The sequence below is a fragment of the Ambystoma mexicanum genome, chromosome 6q, assembly GCF_040938575.1.
Source record: "Ambystoma mexicanum isolate Mex_15411 chromosome 6q, UKY_AmexF1_1, whole genome shotgun sequence".
In the NCBI taxonomy this organism is placed as follows: domain Eukaryota; kingdom Metazoa; phylum Chordata; class Amphibia; order Caudata; family Ambystomatidae; genus Ambystoma; species Ambystoma mexicanum.
In genome coordinates, this window is record NC_090937.1 from 1,666,522,167 (window position 1) to 1,666,534,737 (window position 12,571).

Here is a 12,571-nt window from a genome sequence, read left to right on the forward strand (position 1 = left end):
ATGTGTATCATCCTATTTTATATTGTGGGATCTAGTATCACTAAGGGGGATTGCACACCTCACCTAGGTAAGGGGGGAGGGTGGGTCCATTTTAGTCAAGGAGCCTGAACCACTTACTAAGTGACGCATGCAGATCTGTTATGTTAACTAATAAGACACACCTTTACCACAGAGGTGGGCTGTTGGTGCTGAAAAATAGTATTCCTCTTGGATCCTGAATTTGCGTGTTGACTGAATGATGTAGTGTGTGTGTTCCGAGTGTGTGTGTGTGTTATCTAAAATGTGGTGTGGATCTCTGGATGCATGTTCCATGAGGCGTGGTTGCCCCTAATGCATGCCCTAGATGGTTGGCTCGGTGGGTGTTCTGTCCTCACACACTTACGAAGTTCTTGATGTAAACTATTAAGTAAAGGAACACGCTACAGTGATCCAGAGCGACGGCTGCCACATCGTTAGCCTGCGTGATTCCACTTTCAACAAAGCGATACTGTCAGGTGTGGATTGCATACCCCATCATCGAACCAGGCAGGTTTTCAACATCTCCCTAAACGGTAGGTGCCATTCCAATATTCAAAGCTTGTATGGCAGATCATTGCCCCCAGATTTTAACATCCTGAGAGATGATCGTACCAAAGTGAAGGGTGGAGGGGTAGCCCTATTGCATCAGAACACATTCCAAATTAGAAATATTGACCATATCGGCTTAGCTGACTGTGGACTATTAATGGCCAAGTTAGTTCTGAACCCTAATGAGACAATAAACATTGTTCTCATATACAGACCACCTCAGAATATGCCAGACCTTTTACCTAATCTCAGTGACCTAATCACAGTCAGCCGTAAACCTAAATCTAAAATATTGATTATGGGTGATTTCAATTTGGGCTATGATAATATAACAGATTCTTAATCTACATTAGTCAGCAAAGCACTTTATGTTCTGGGTTGTATGCACCATGTCAAGACATCTATCCATGTTAAGGGAAGAATCCTGGACTAAACCCTACAAGTGCTGGGTAACGTGCAGGAACCTGCGCAAATTGACTCCAGACGCAAAGGCCCCTTTATAGCGGCCACTATCAAGAACCTAGACTCTCTGAATTCTACTGAAGAGCTACTCTCTTAAGGGCCGTTAATCACCTCGCTCCATTGAAAACGCACCTTGTTAAAGACAGGCCAAATAAAAATGGTTCTCCCCTGACATCCAGCTGCTACGCGCAGCTAAACTTAAGGCACTGAAACAATGGGAAAAAACTCATCTAGCATACGATAAAATCATCATTGCTAATACCACAAAAACATACAAAAAGGCGTGTTGAATGCAAAGAGAGACTACTATAAAAATAGAATCACTGGAGCAACCTCAGGCTCAGGTGAACTATTTAGGATTCTCAAGGAACTGAAAGATCCCTGTCAAGTTCCCGTGCAGGTAGTGAAGGTATCTAGTTGATGTACATCCATCCAACAAGCCATGAGAAATAAAATAGAGAATATACAGAAACATCTAGAAACCAAAATCGACTTGAGTTCCAAAGATAATGTGATCCTCCCATCAGTATGCCCCAGTGAAGACACAGCTAAATTTGAGTTTCAGCACATCTCCGAGCAACACTTGCAAAAAGTACTTAGCCATCTTAAACCAACAAACTGTGAGGGGGATATCTGTCCTAACTCAATAATCAAAGAATGTGGTAACCAACTTGCCCCTCTCATTACCAAATTTATAAATATTTCTTTTAAAGAGAGTGTTGTCCCTATCAGTATAAAAAAAGCCTAGACCTCTCCTCTCTAAAATGAAGCCAACTCTTAACCAGAATGTGCCGAGTACCTATCGGCCAATTACGAGCGTGCTGTACTTATTAAAGATTCTGGACAAAGTGGCACAGCTGCAGATTGAGGAGTTCTTGTCTAAATATAAAATTCTGTTGCCAAAACAATCAGGCTTTCGATGAGGCCATAGCACTGAGTCGACTCTTCTCGACCTGAGGTCCAATAGGTTCAAGATAGTCGACAAAGGGAACTCAGCTCTGCTGGTGCTACTAGATCTGTCCGCAGCATTTGATTTTTCGGATCATACCATTCTCGCGGACAGACTATGTGACACAGCACATTTTTCTATCAAAGCAGCTAATTGGGTCAGTCATTTCTATCTAACCAGACCACAAGAGTTTTCTTCCAGGATTCACTGCCAAAGGAATTCCAGGTCTCCTGCGGCGTACCACAGGGCTCCTGTATCTTCCAGGATTCACTGCCAAAGGAATTCCAGGTCTCCTGCGGCGTACCACAGGGCTCCTGTATCTTCCAGGATTCACTGCCAAAGGAATTCCAGGTCTCCTGCGGCATACCACAGGGCTCCTGTATCTTCCAGGATTCACTGCCAAAGGAATTCCAGGTCTCCTGCGGCGTACCACAGGGCTCCTGTATATTCCAGGATTCACTGCCAAAGGAATTCCAGGTCTCCTGCGGCGTACCACAGGGCTCCTGTATCTTCCAGGATTCACTGCCAAAGGAATTCCAGGTCTCCTGCGGCGTACCACAGGGCTGCTGTATATTCCAGGATTCACTGCCAAAGGAATTCCAGGTCTCCTGCGGCGTACCACAGGGCTGCTGTATATTCCAGGATTCACTGCCAAAGGAATTCCAGGTCTCCTGCGGCGTACCACAGGGCTCCTGTATATTCCAGGATTCACTGCCAAAGGAATTCCAGGTCTCCTGCGGCGTACCACAGGGCTCCTGTATATTCCAGGATTCACTGCCAAAGGAATTCCAGGTCTCCTGCGGCGTACCACAGGGCTCCTGTATATTCCAGGATTCACTGCCAAAGGAATTCCAGGTCTCCTGCGGCGTACCACAGGGCTCCTGTATATTCCAGGATTCACTGCCAAAGGAATTCCAGGTCTCCTGCGGCGTACCACAGGGCTCCTGTATATTCCAGGATTCACTGCCAAAGGAATTCCAGGTCTCCTGCGGTGTACCACAGGGCTCCTGTATATTCCAGGATTCACTGCCAAAGGAATTCCAGGTCTCCTGCGGCGTACCACAGGGCTCCTGTATATTCCAGGATTCACTGCCAAAGGAATTCCAGGTCTCCTGCGGCGTACCACAGGGCTCCTGTATATTCCAGGATTCACTGCCAAAGGAATTCCAGGTCTCCTGCGGCGTACCACAGGGCTCCTGTATATTCCAGGATTCACTGCCAAAGGAATTCCAGGTCTCCTGCGGCGTACCACAGGGCTCCTGTATATTCCAGGATTCACTGCCAAAGGAATTCCAGGTCTCCTGCGGCGTACCACAGGGCTCCTGTATATTCCAGGATTCACTGCCAAAGGAATTCCAGGTCTCCTGCGGCGTACCACAGGGCTCCTGTATATTCCAGGATTCACTGCCAAAGGAATTCCAGGTCTCCTGCGGCGTACCACAGGGCTCCTGTATATTCCAGGATTCACTGCCAAAGGAATTCCAGGTCTCCTGCGGCGTACCACAGGGCTCCTGTATATTCCAGGATTCACTGCCAAAGGAATTCCAGGTCTCCTGCGGCGTACCACAGGGCTGCTGTATATTCCAGGATTCACTGCCAAAGGAATTCCAGGTCTCCTGCGGCGTACCACAGGGCTGCTGTATATTCCAGGATTCACTGCCAAAGGAATTCCAGGTCTCCTGCGGCGTACCACAGGGCTCCTGTATATTCCAGGATTCACTGCCAAAGGAATTCCAGGTCTCCTGCGGCGTACCACAGGGCTCCTGTATATTCCAGGATTCACTGCCAAAGGAATTCCAGGTCTCCTGCGGCGTACCACAGGGCTCCTGTATATTCCAGGATTCACTGCCAAAGGAATTCCAGGTCTCCTGCGGCGTACCACAGGGCTGCTGTATATTCCAGGATTCACTGCCAAAGGAATTCCAGGTCTCCTGCGGCGTACCACAGGGCTGCTGTATATTCCAGGATTCACTGCCAAAGGAATTCCAGGTCTCCTGCGGCGTACCACAGGGCTGCTGTATATTCCAGGATTCACTGCCAAAGGAATTCCAGGTCTCCTGCGGCGTACCACAGGGCTCCTGTATATTCCAGGATTCACTGCCAAAGGAATTCCAGGTCTCCTGCGGCGTACCACAGGGCTGCTGTATATTCCAGGATTCACTGCCAAAGGAATTCCAGGTCTCCTGCGGCGTACCACAGGGCTCCTGTATATTCCAGGATTCACTGCCAAAGGAATTCCAGGTCTCCTGCGGCGTACCACAGGGCTGCTGTATATTCCAGGATTCACTGCCAAAGGAATTCCAGGTCTCCTGCGGCGTACCACAGGGCTCCTGTATATTCCAGGATTCACTGCCAAAGGAATTCCAGGTCTCCTGCGGCGTACCACAGGGCTCCTGTATATTCCAGGATTCACTGCCAAAGGAATTCCAGGTCTCCTGCGGCGTACCACAGGGCTCCTGTATATTCCAGGATTCACTGCCAAAGGAATTCCAGGTCTCCTGCGGCGTACCACAGGGCTCCTGTATATTCCAGGATTCACTGCCAAAGGAATTCCAGGTCTCCTGCGGCGTACCACAGGGCTCCTGTATATTCCAGGATTCACTGCCAAAGGAATTCCAGGTCTCCTGCGGCGTACCACAGGGCTCCTGTATCTTCCAGGATTCACTGCCAAAGGAATTCCAGGTCTCCTGCGGCGTACCACAGGGCTCCTGTATATTCCAGGATTCACTGCCAAAGGAATTCCAGGTCTCCTGCGGCGTACCACAGGGCTCCTGTATATTCCAGGATTCACTGCCAAAGGAATTCCAGGTCTCCTGCGGCGTACCACAGGGCTCCTGTATATTCCAGGATTCACTGCCAAAGGAATTCCAGGTCTCCTGCGGCGTACCACAGGGCTCCTGTATATTCCAGGATTCACTGCCAAAGGAATTCCAGGTCTCCTGCGGCGTACCACAGGGCTGCTGTATATTCCAGGATTCACTGCCAAAGGAATTCCAGGTCTCCTGCGGCGTACCACAGGGCTGCTGTATATTCCAGGATTCACTGCCAAAGGAATTCCAGGTCTCCTGCGGCGTACCACAGGGCTCCTGTATATTCCAGGATTCACTGCCAAAGGAATTCCAGGTCTCCTGCGGCGTACCACAGGGCTCCTGTATATTCCAGGATTCACTGCCAAAGGAATTCCAGGTCTCCTGCGGCGTACCACAGGGCTCCTGTATATTCCAGGATTCACTGCCAAAGGAATTCCAGGTCTCCTGCGGCGTACCACAGGGCTCCTGTATATTCCAGGATTCACTGCCAAAGGAATTCCAGGTCTCCTGCGGCGTACCACAGGGCTCCTGTATATTCCAGGATTCACTGCCAAAGGAATTCCAGGTCTCCTGCGGCGTACCACAGGGCTCCTGTATATTCCAGGATTCACTGCCAAAGGAATTCCAGGTCTCCTGCGGCGTACCACAGGGCTCCTGTATATTCCAGGATTCACTGCCAAAGGAATTCCAGGTCTCCTGCGGCGTACCACAGGGCTCCTGTATATTCCAGGATTCACTGCCAAAGGAATTCCAGGTCTCCTGCGGCGTACCACAGGGCTCCTGTATATTCCAGGATTCACTGCCAAAGGAATTCCAGGTCTCCTGCGGCGTACCACAGGGCTCCTGTATCTTCCAGGATTCACTGCCAAAGGAATTCCAGGTCTCCTGCGGCGTACCACAGGGCTCCTGTATATTCCAGGATTCACTGCCAAAGGAATTCCAGGTCTCCTGCGGCGTACCACAGGGCTCCTGTATATTCCAGGATTCACTGCCAAAGGAATTCCAGGTCTCCTGCGGCGTACCACAGGGCTCCTGTATATCTCCTACACTATTTAACATCTTTATGCTCCGCCTGTTCCAACAACTGGATGCTACAGAGACCATCTACGCAAATTACGCCGATGGTACTCAGTGCCTCATGCCACTATCTGGGGACTAGACCACTGACTCCACTGCCCTAAATTGTAAGTAGGAAAAAATGCAAGCCTGGATGCAGGCGAATGGTCTTGCCTTAAACGACTCAACAACCGAACTGATGATTGTGGTCACAGCCCTGCAACTACAAAAAATTGTTCAAAAATATTGACAGGTTAATATAGCCGGATGTTTGATTAAAACCCAACCCAAGGTCAAGACCCTTGGAGTCATTCTTGACCAAAATCTATCTATGAAGTCACATATGAACGGTTTAGTCTCCTGCTCCTCCTACTATCTCAAATTGCTGGCCCAGCTTTACCCCTTCTTGGGCATCACAAACTGTGCTATGATTGCGGGTGCCATCATAAGGGCAAGCTTTACTTCTGTGCTAGCCTTCTACTGGGGTAACCAAAGAAGAACTGTTTCGACTTCAGGTGGTTCCAAATAACGCTGTGCGTGCTGTCATGACTTCTCAGCCAGAAGGGTCCTGCACTGGTTGCCAGTGAACATCCACATTCTGCATAACTCACTGGTGCCTTTATGGCCTGGGACCAGAGTATCTGGCCCAACATCTCCACTGGCTACCTGCACACAGGAAATTGCGTTCCACCAATACCGCCCTTTTTATGACGCAATGTTCTAACAATGATCGTTCCCTCATGCAGCCCTGAGTCTCTGGAATGAGCTTCCACTCAACCTGAGGGCATGCTCATCTTTTTCTGTCTTCAAGAAGGGTTCGAAGACAGTATTTTTTTGCAAAATAACCCTGATATAACAACCTAACAATCTCCTCTCCTGTTTCTTCCTTCTCTGATCTATGTACGTATATTATTGTTTAGCGCTCCTATGCCCACAGGCTCTCATCTTTTGCGCTACATAAATTAAATTTAAAAAAAATAAAAGATTGCCCAGATTTGAGTCCAGCAGAGCGAATTAGCAACCTTTCAACGTAGCTTTGTTGAATATGAAGATGGAGACCAGCATATTTTCTATAGGTTCAATTTGACTGCAAGAAGCTGGGACCTACGTCCCTGAGGCCCCTACAGATGGCTTTAAAGTCTATTATCGGTTCTATTGAAAAACAATACAATGAGTGCAGCACAGGCGAGATATGCTCAAAGCGTCCTCCAAGCAGGTATGCTGTGCAGTTATGGACCTTCAAAAGTTATGCTTGTGGAAGCCTAAACATATACTGTTGGCATGATTCAAGTAGGCCCAGGCCATTACTGCCTATACTCTACCTCTCTCACAACTTTGTTGTTTTTTCACTTTTTCTCCACACACCCTGTTCATATATGTTTGGGGACTCGGCTTTGCGGTTCACTTGTTCTTCTTGTTTGGAGACTACCTCTGGTAGTGGACCAAGATCTAGGTAGTGGGGTAAAGAGAGTCCTTTTTAGAAACGTACTGTTTTTTTCGTATCTTTTTAATACTGTTTATTATACCTTAAGTACTTATTTGACACCAGAGATTTTTATGTGTGTCTTAATGAAGTATGTATTTGTTCAGTATATCTGTACTTTCTAGATACATGTGTGGACTAATTGTACCTTTGTGTCAGCCTTCTTCACACACCTGAGAGTTGAGCCTTTCACTCTATCCTTAAGAGAGGTTTGATTCCCTTTCTTGTCAAATGTTAGCCCCCACCATACCCCCCAATTAAGATTAGGGGTTGCAGTTCCCTCAACAGAGGGTGGTACATAAATCGCCTTAACACCTTGTCGAATACTAAACAGATGTTCCCTGGTGACAGTTCAAGACAATATTCAGCAATTCAAGTGTCAAGGCTTAGCGTGTCAGTGCTCACTTGTACGTTGATGGGGTCTTCATTGTGGTTGGGATCTTTGTCCTGGCTCTAATCTTTGTCTTCGTTGAGTACTGACGTTCAGCATGGTCTGGCTTGGTATCTTGGCCCTGGAAGGATGAGGAAACATCCTCACAAAACTGCATAGGCTAAGCATTTGCTTTATTGGGCCTAAAGGTATCTTGACAACAAAAGGCTGGCAGGTATTCTTCCCGCACCAAGTGCAGACATTTACGCTCCCTACCTGGGGTTTGAAAGTCAGCAGCATTTTTTTATTTGAGCTAATGGCCTTGCTATTCCTCCCAGAGTCTGATCACTGGCAAGATTTGTTTTCTGGGTCTGATGGCCTTGCTACTCCTCCCAGAGTCTGGTCACTGGCAAGATTTGTTTTCTGGGTCTGATGGCCTTGCTACTCCTCCCAGAGTCTGGTCACTGGCAATATTTGGGGTTGATGGCCTTGCTACTCCTCCCGGGGGGTCCTTGTTACTCCTCCCAGAGTCTGGTCAGTGGCAAGATTTGATTTTTGGGGCTGATGGCCTTGCTACTCCTCCCAGAGTCTGGTCACTCTCAAGATTTGGTTTTTGGGAGCTGATGGCCTTGCTATTCCTCCCAGAGTCTGATCACTGGCAAGATTTGTTTTCTGGGTCTGATGGCCTTGCTACTCCTCCCAGAGTCTGGTCACTGGCAAGATTTGTTTTCTGGGTCTGATGGCCTTGCTACTCCTCCCAGAGTCTGGTCACTGGCAATATTTGGGGTTGATGGCCTTGCTACTCCTCCCGGGGGGTCCTTGTTACTCCTCCCAGAGTCTGGTCAGTGGCAAGATTTGATTTTTGGGGCTGATGGCCTTGCTACTCCTCCCAGAGTCTGGTCACTCTCAAGATTTGGTTTTTGGGAGCTGATGGCCTTGCTACTCCTCCCAGAGTCTGGTCACTTGCAAGAGTTGATCTTTTGTGGCTGATGGCCTTGCTACTCCTCCCAGAGTCTGGTCACTTGCAAGATTTGATTTTTGGGGCTGATGGCCTTGCTACTCCTACCAGAGTCTGGTCACTTGCAAGATTTGATTTTTGGGGCTGATGTCCTTGCTAATCCTCCCGGGGTGTTTGGTCGCTGGCAAGATTTGATTTTTGGGGTTGATGGCCTTGCTACTCCTCCCGGGGGGTCTTGTCACTGGCAAGATTTGTTTTTTGGGGTTGATGGCCTTGCTACTTCTCCCGGGGGGTCTTGTCACTGGCAAGATTTGTTTTGGGGGGCTGATGGCCTTGCTATTCCTCCCAGAGTCTGGTCACTTGCCAGATGCGATTTTTGGGGCTGATGGCCTTGCTACTCCTCCCAGAGTCTGGTCACTTGCAAGATTTAACTTTTGGGGCTGATGGCCTTGCTACTCCTACCAGAGTCTGGTCACTTACAAGATTAGTTTTTTGGGGCTGATGTTCTTGCTAATCCTCCCGGGGTGTTTGGTCGCTGGCAAGATTTGATTGTTGGGGTTGATGGCCTTGCTACTCCTCCTGGGGGGTCTTGTCACTGGCAAGATTTGTTTTTTGGGGTTGATGGCCTTGCTACTCCTCCCAGAGTCTGGTCACTTGCAAGATTTGATTTTTGGGGGCTGATGGCCTTGCTATTCCTCCCGGGGGGTCCTTGTTACTCCTCCCAGAGTCTGGTCACTGGCAAGATTTGATTTTTGGAGCTATTGGCCTTGTTACTCCTCCCAGAGTCCGGTCAGTGGCAAGATTTGATTTTCGGGGCTGATGGCCTTCCTACTCCTCCCGGGGGTTCCTTGCTACTCCTCCCGGGGGGGTCTGGTCACTTGCAAAATTTGTTTTTGGGGCTGATGGCCTTGCTACTCCTCCCGGGGGGGTCTGGTCACTGGCAAGATTTGATTTTTGTGGCTGATGGCCTTGCTACTCCTCCCGGGGGGTCCTTGCTACTCCTCCCATAGTCTGTTCACTAGCAAGATTTGTTTTTGGGGCTGATGGCCTTGCTACTCCTCCCAGAGTCTAGTCACTTGCAAGATTTGGTTTTTGGGGGCTGATGGCCTTGCTACTCCTCCCAGAGTCTGGTCACTTACAAGATTAATTTTTTGGGTCTAATGGCCTTGCCACTCCTCTCGGGGGGTTCTGGTCACTGGCAAGATTTGATTTTTGGGGCTGATGGCCTTGTTACTCCTCCCAGGGCATTTGGTCACTTGCAAGATTTGATTTTAGGGCTGATGGCCTTGCAACTCCTCCCCGGGGGTCCTTGCTACTCCTCCCAGAGTCTGGTCACTTGCAAGATTAGATTTTTGGGGGCTGATGGCCTTGCTACTCCTCCCAGAGTCTGGTCACTTACAAGATTAGTTTTTGGGGGTGATGGCCTTGCTATTCCTCCCGGGGGGGTCTGGTCACTGGCAAGATTTGATTTTTGGAGCTATTGGCCTTGTTACGCCTCCCGGGGGAGGGGAGTCTGGTCCCTGGCAAGATTTGATTTTTGGGGCTGAAGGCCTTGCTACTCCTCCCAGAGTCTGGTCAGTGGCAAGATTTGATTTTCGGGGCTGATGGCCTTGCTACTCGTCCAAGAGTCTGGTCACTAGCAATATTTAACTTTTGGGGCTGATGACCTTGCTACTCCTCCCGGTGGGGGTCTGGTCACTGGCAATATTTAACTTTTGGGGCTGATGGCCTTGCTACTCCTCCCAGAGTCTGGTCACTTGCAAGATTTGTTTTTTGGGGACTGATGGCCTTGCTAATCCTCCCAGAGTCTGGTCACTGGCAAGATTTGATTTTTGGGGCTGATGGCCTTGCTACTCCTCCCAGAGTCTGACACTGGCAAGATTTGATTTTTAGGGCTGATGGCCTTGCCACTCCTCCCAGAGTCTGGTCACTTACAAGATTAATTTTTTGGGTCTAATGGCCTTGCCACTCCTCTCGGGGGGTTCTGGTCACTGGCAAGATTTGATTTTTGGGGCTGATGGCCTTGTTACTCCTCCCAGGGCATTTGGTCACTTGCAAGATTTGATTTTAGGGCTGATGGCCTTGCTACTCCTCCCAGAGACCTGTCACTGGCATGATTCGATTTTAAGGGCTGAAGGCCTTGCTACTCCTCCCAGAGTCTGGTCACTTACAAGATTAGTTTTTGGGGGTGATGGCCTTGCTATTCCTCCCGGGGGAGTCTGGTCACTGGCAAGATTTGATTTTTGGAGCTATTGGCCTTGTTACGCCTCCCGGGGGAGGGGAGTCTGGTCACTGGCAAGATTTGATTTTTGGGGCTGAAGGCCTTGCTACTCCTCCCAGAGTCTGGTCAGTGGCAAGATTTGATTTTCGGGGCTGATGGCCTTGCTACTCGTCCAAGAGTCTGGTCACTAGCAAGATTTGATTTTTGGGGTTGATGGCCTTGTTACTCCTCCCAGGGCATTTGGTCACTGGCAAGAGTTATCTTTTGCGGCTTATGGCCTTGCTACTCCTCCCAGAGTCTGGTCACTTGCAAGGGTTGATATTTTGGGGCTGACGGCCTTGCTACTCCTCCCGGGGGGTCCTTGCTACTCCTCCCAGAGTCTGGTCACTTGCAAGATTTGATTTTTGGGGCTGAAGGCCTTGCCACTCCACCCGGCGGGTCTGGTCACTAGCAAGATTTGTTTTTTGGGGGCTGATGGCCTTGCTACTCCTCCCAGAGTCTGGTCACTTATGGGGCTGATGGCCTTGCTATTCCTCCCGGGGGGGGGTCTGGTCACTGGCAAGATTTGATTTTTGGAGCTATTGGCCTTGTTACTCCTCCCAGAGTCCGGTCAGTGGCAAGATTTGATTTTCGGGGCTGATGGCCTTGTTACGCCTCCCAGAGACTGGTCACTTGCAAAATTTGTTTTTGGGGCTGATGGCCTTGCTACTCCTCCCGGGGGGGTCTGGTCACTGGCAAGATTTGATTTTTGGGGCTGATGGCCTTGCTACTCCTCCCAGAGACTGGTCACTTGCAAAAATTTTTTTGGGGGCTGATGGCCTTGCTACTCCTCCCAGAGTCCGGTCACTGGCAAAATTTGATTTTTGGGGCTGAAGGCCTTGCTACTCCTCCCAGAGTCCGGTCAGTGGCAAGATTTGATTTTCGGGGCTGATGGCCTTGCTACTCCTCCCAGAGTCTAGTCACTGGCAAGATTTGATTTTTGGGGCTGATGGCCTTGTTACTCCTCCCAGGGTCTTTGGTCACTTGCAAGATTTGATTTTTGGGGCTGATGGCCTTGCTACTCCTCCCGGGGGGGGGGGGGTCTGGTCACTGGCAAGATTTGATTTTTGTGGCTGATGGCCTTGCTACTCCTCCCAGAGTCTGGTCACTTGCAAGATTTGATTTTTAGGGTATATGACCTTGCTACTCCTCCCAGAGTCTCGTCACTGGCATGATTTGATTTTTGGGGCTGATGGCCTTGCTACTCCTCCCAGAGTCTGGTCACTTGCAAGATTTGATTTTTAGGGTATATGACCTTGCTACTCCTCCCAGAGTCTGGTCACTGGCAAGATTTGGTTTTTGGGGGCTGATGGCCTTGCTACTCCTCCCAGAGTCTGGTCACTTACAAGATTAATTTTTTGGGGCTAATGGCCTTGCCACTCCTCTCGGGGGGGTCTGGTCACTGGCAAGATTAGATTTTTGGGGCTGATGGCCTTGCTACTCTTCCCAGAGTCTGGTCACTTGCAAGATTTGATTTTTGGGGCTGATGGCCTTGTTACTCCTCCCAGGGCGTTTGGTCACTTGCAAGATTTGATTTTCGGGCTGATGGCCTTGCTACTCCTCCCAGAGTCCTGTCACTGGCATGATTTGATTTTAAGGGCTGAAGGCCTTGCTACTCCTCCCGGCGGGTCTGGTCACTGGCAAGGTTTGATTTTT

The 12,571-nt window shown here is 49.4% G+C and overlaps 1 protein-coding gene across 3 annotated transcripts in view; it reads left to right on the plus strand.

Moving 5' to 3' along the window:
• Nucleotides 1-12,571, plus strand: part of M1AP (meiosis 1 associated protein) — a 568,197-nt gene that overhangs the window by 509,315 nt on the left and 46,311 nt on the right. The gene's annotated exons all lie outside the window — the stretch shown is intronic.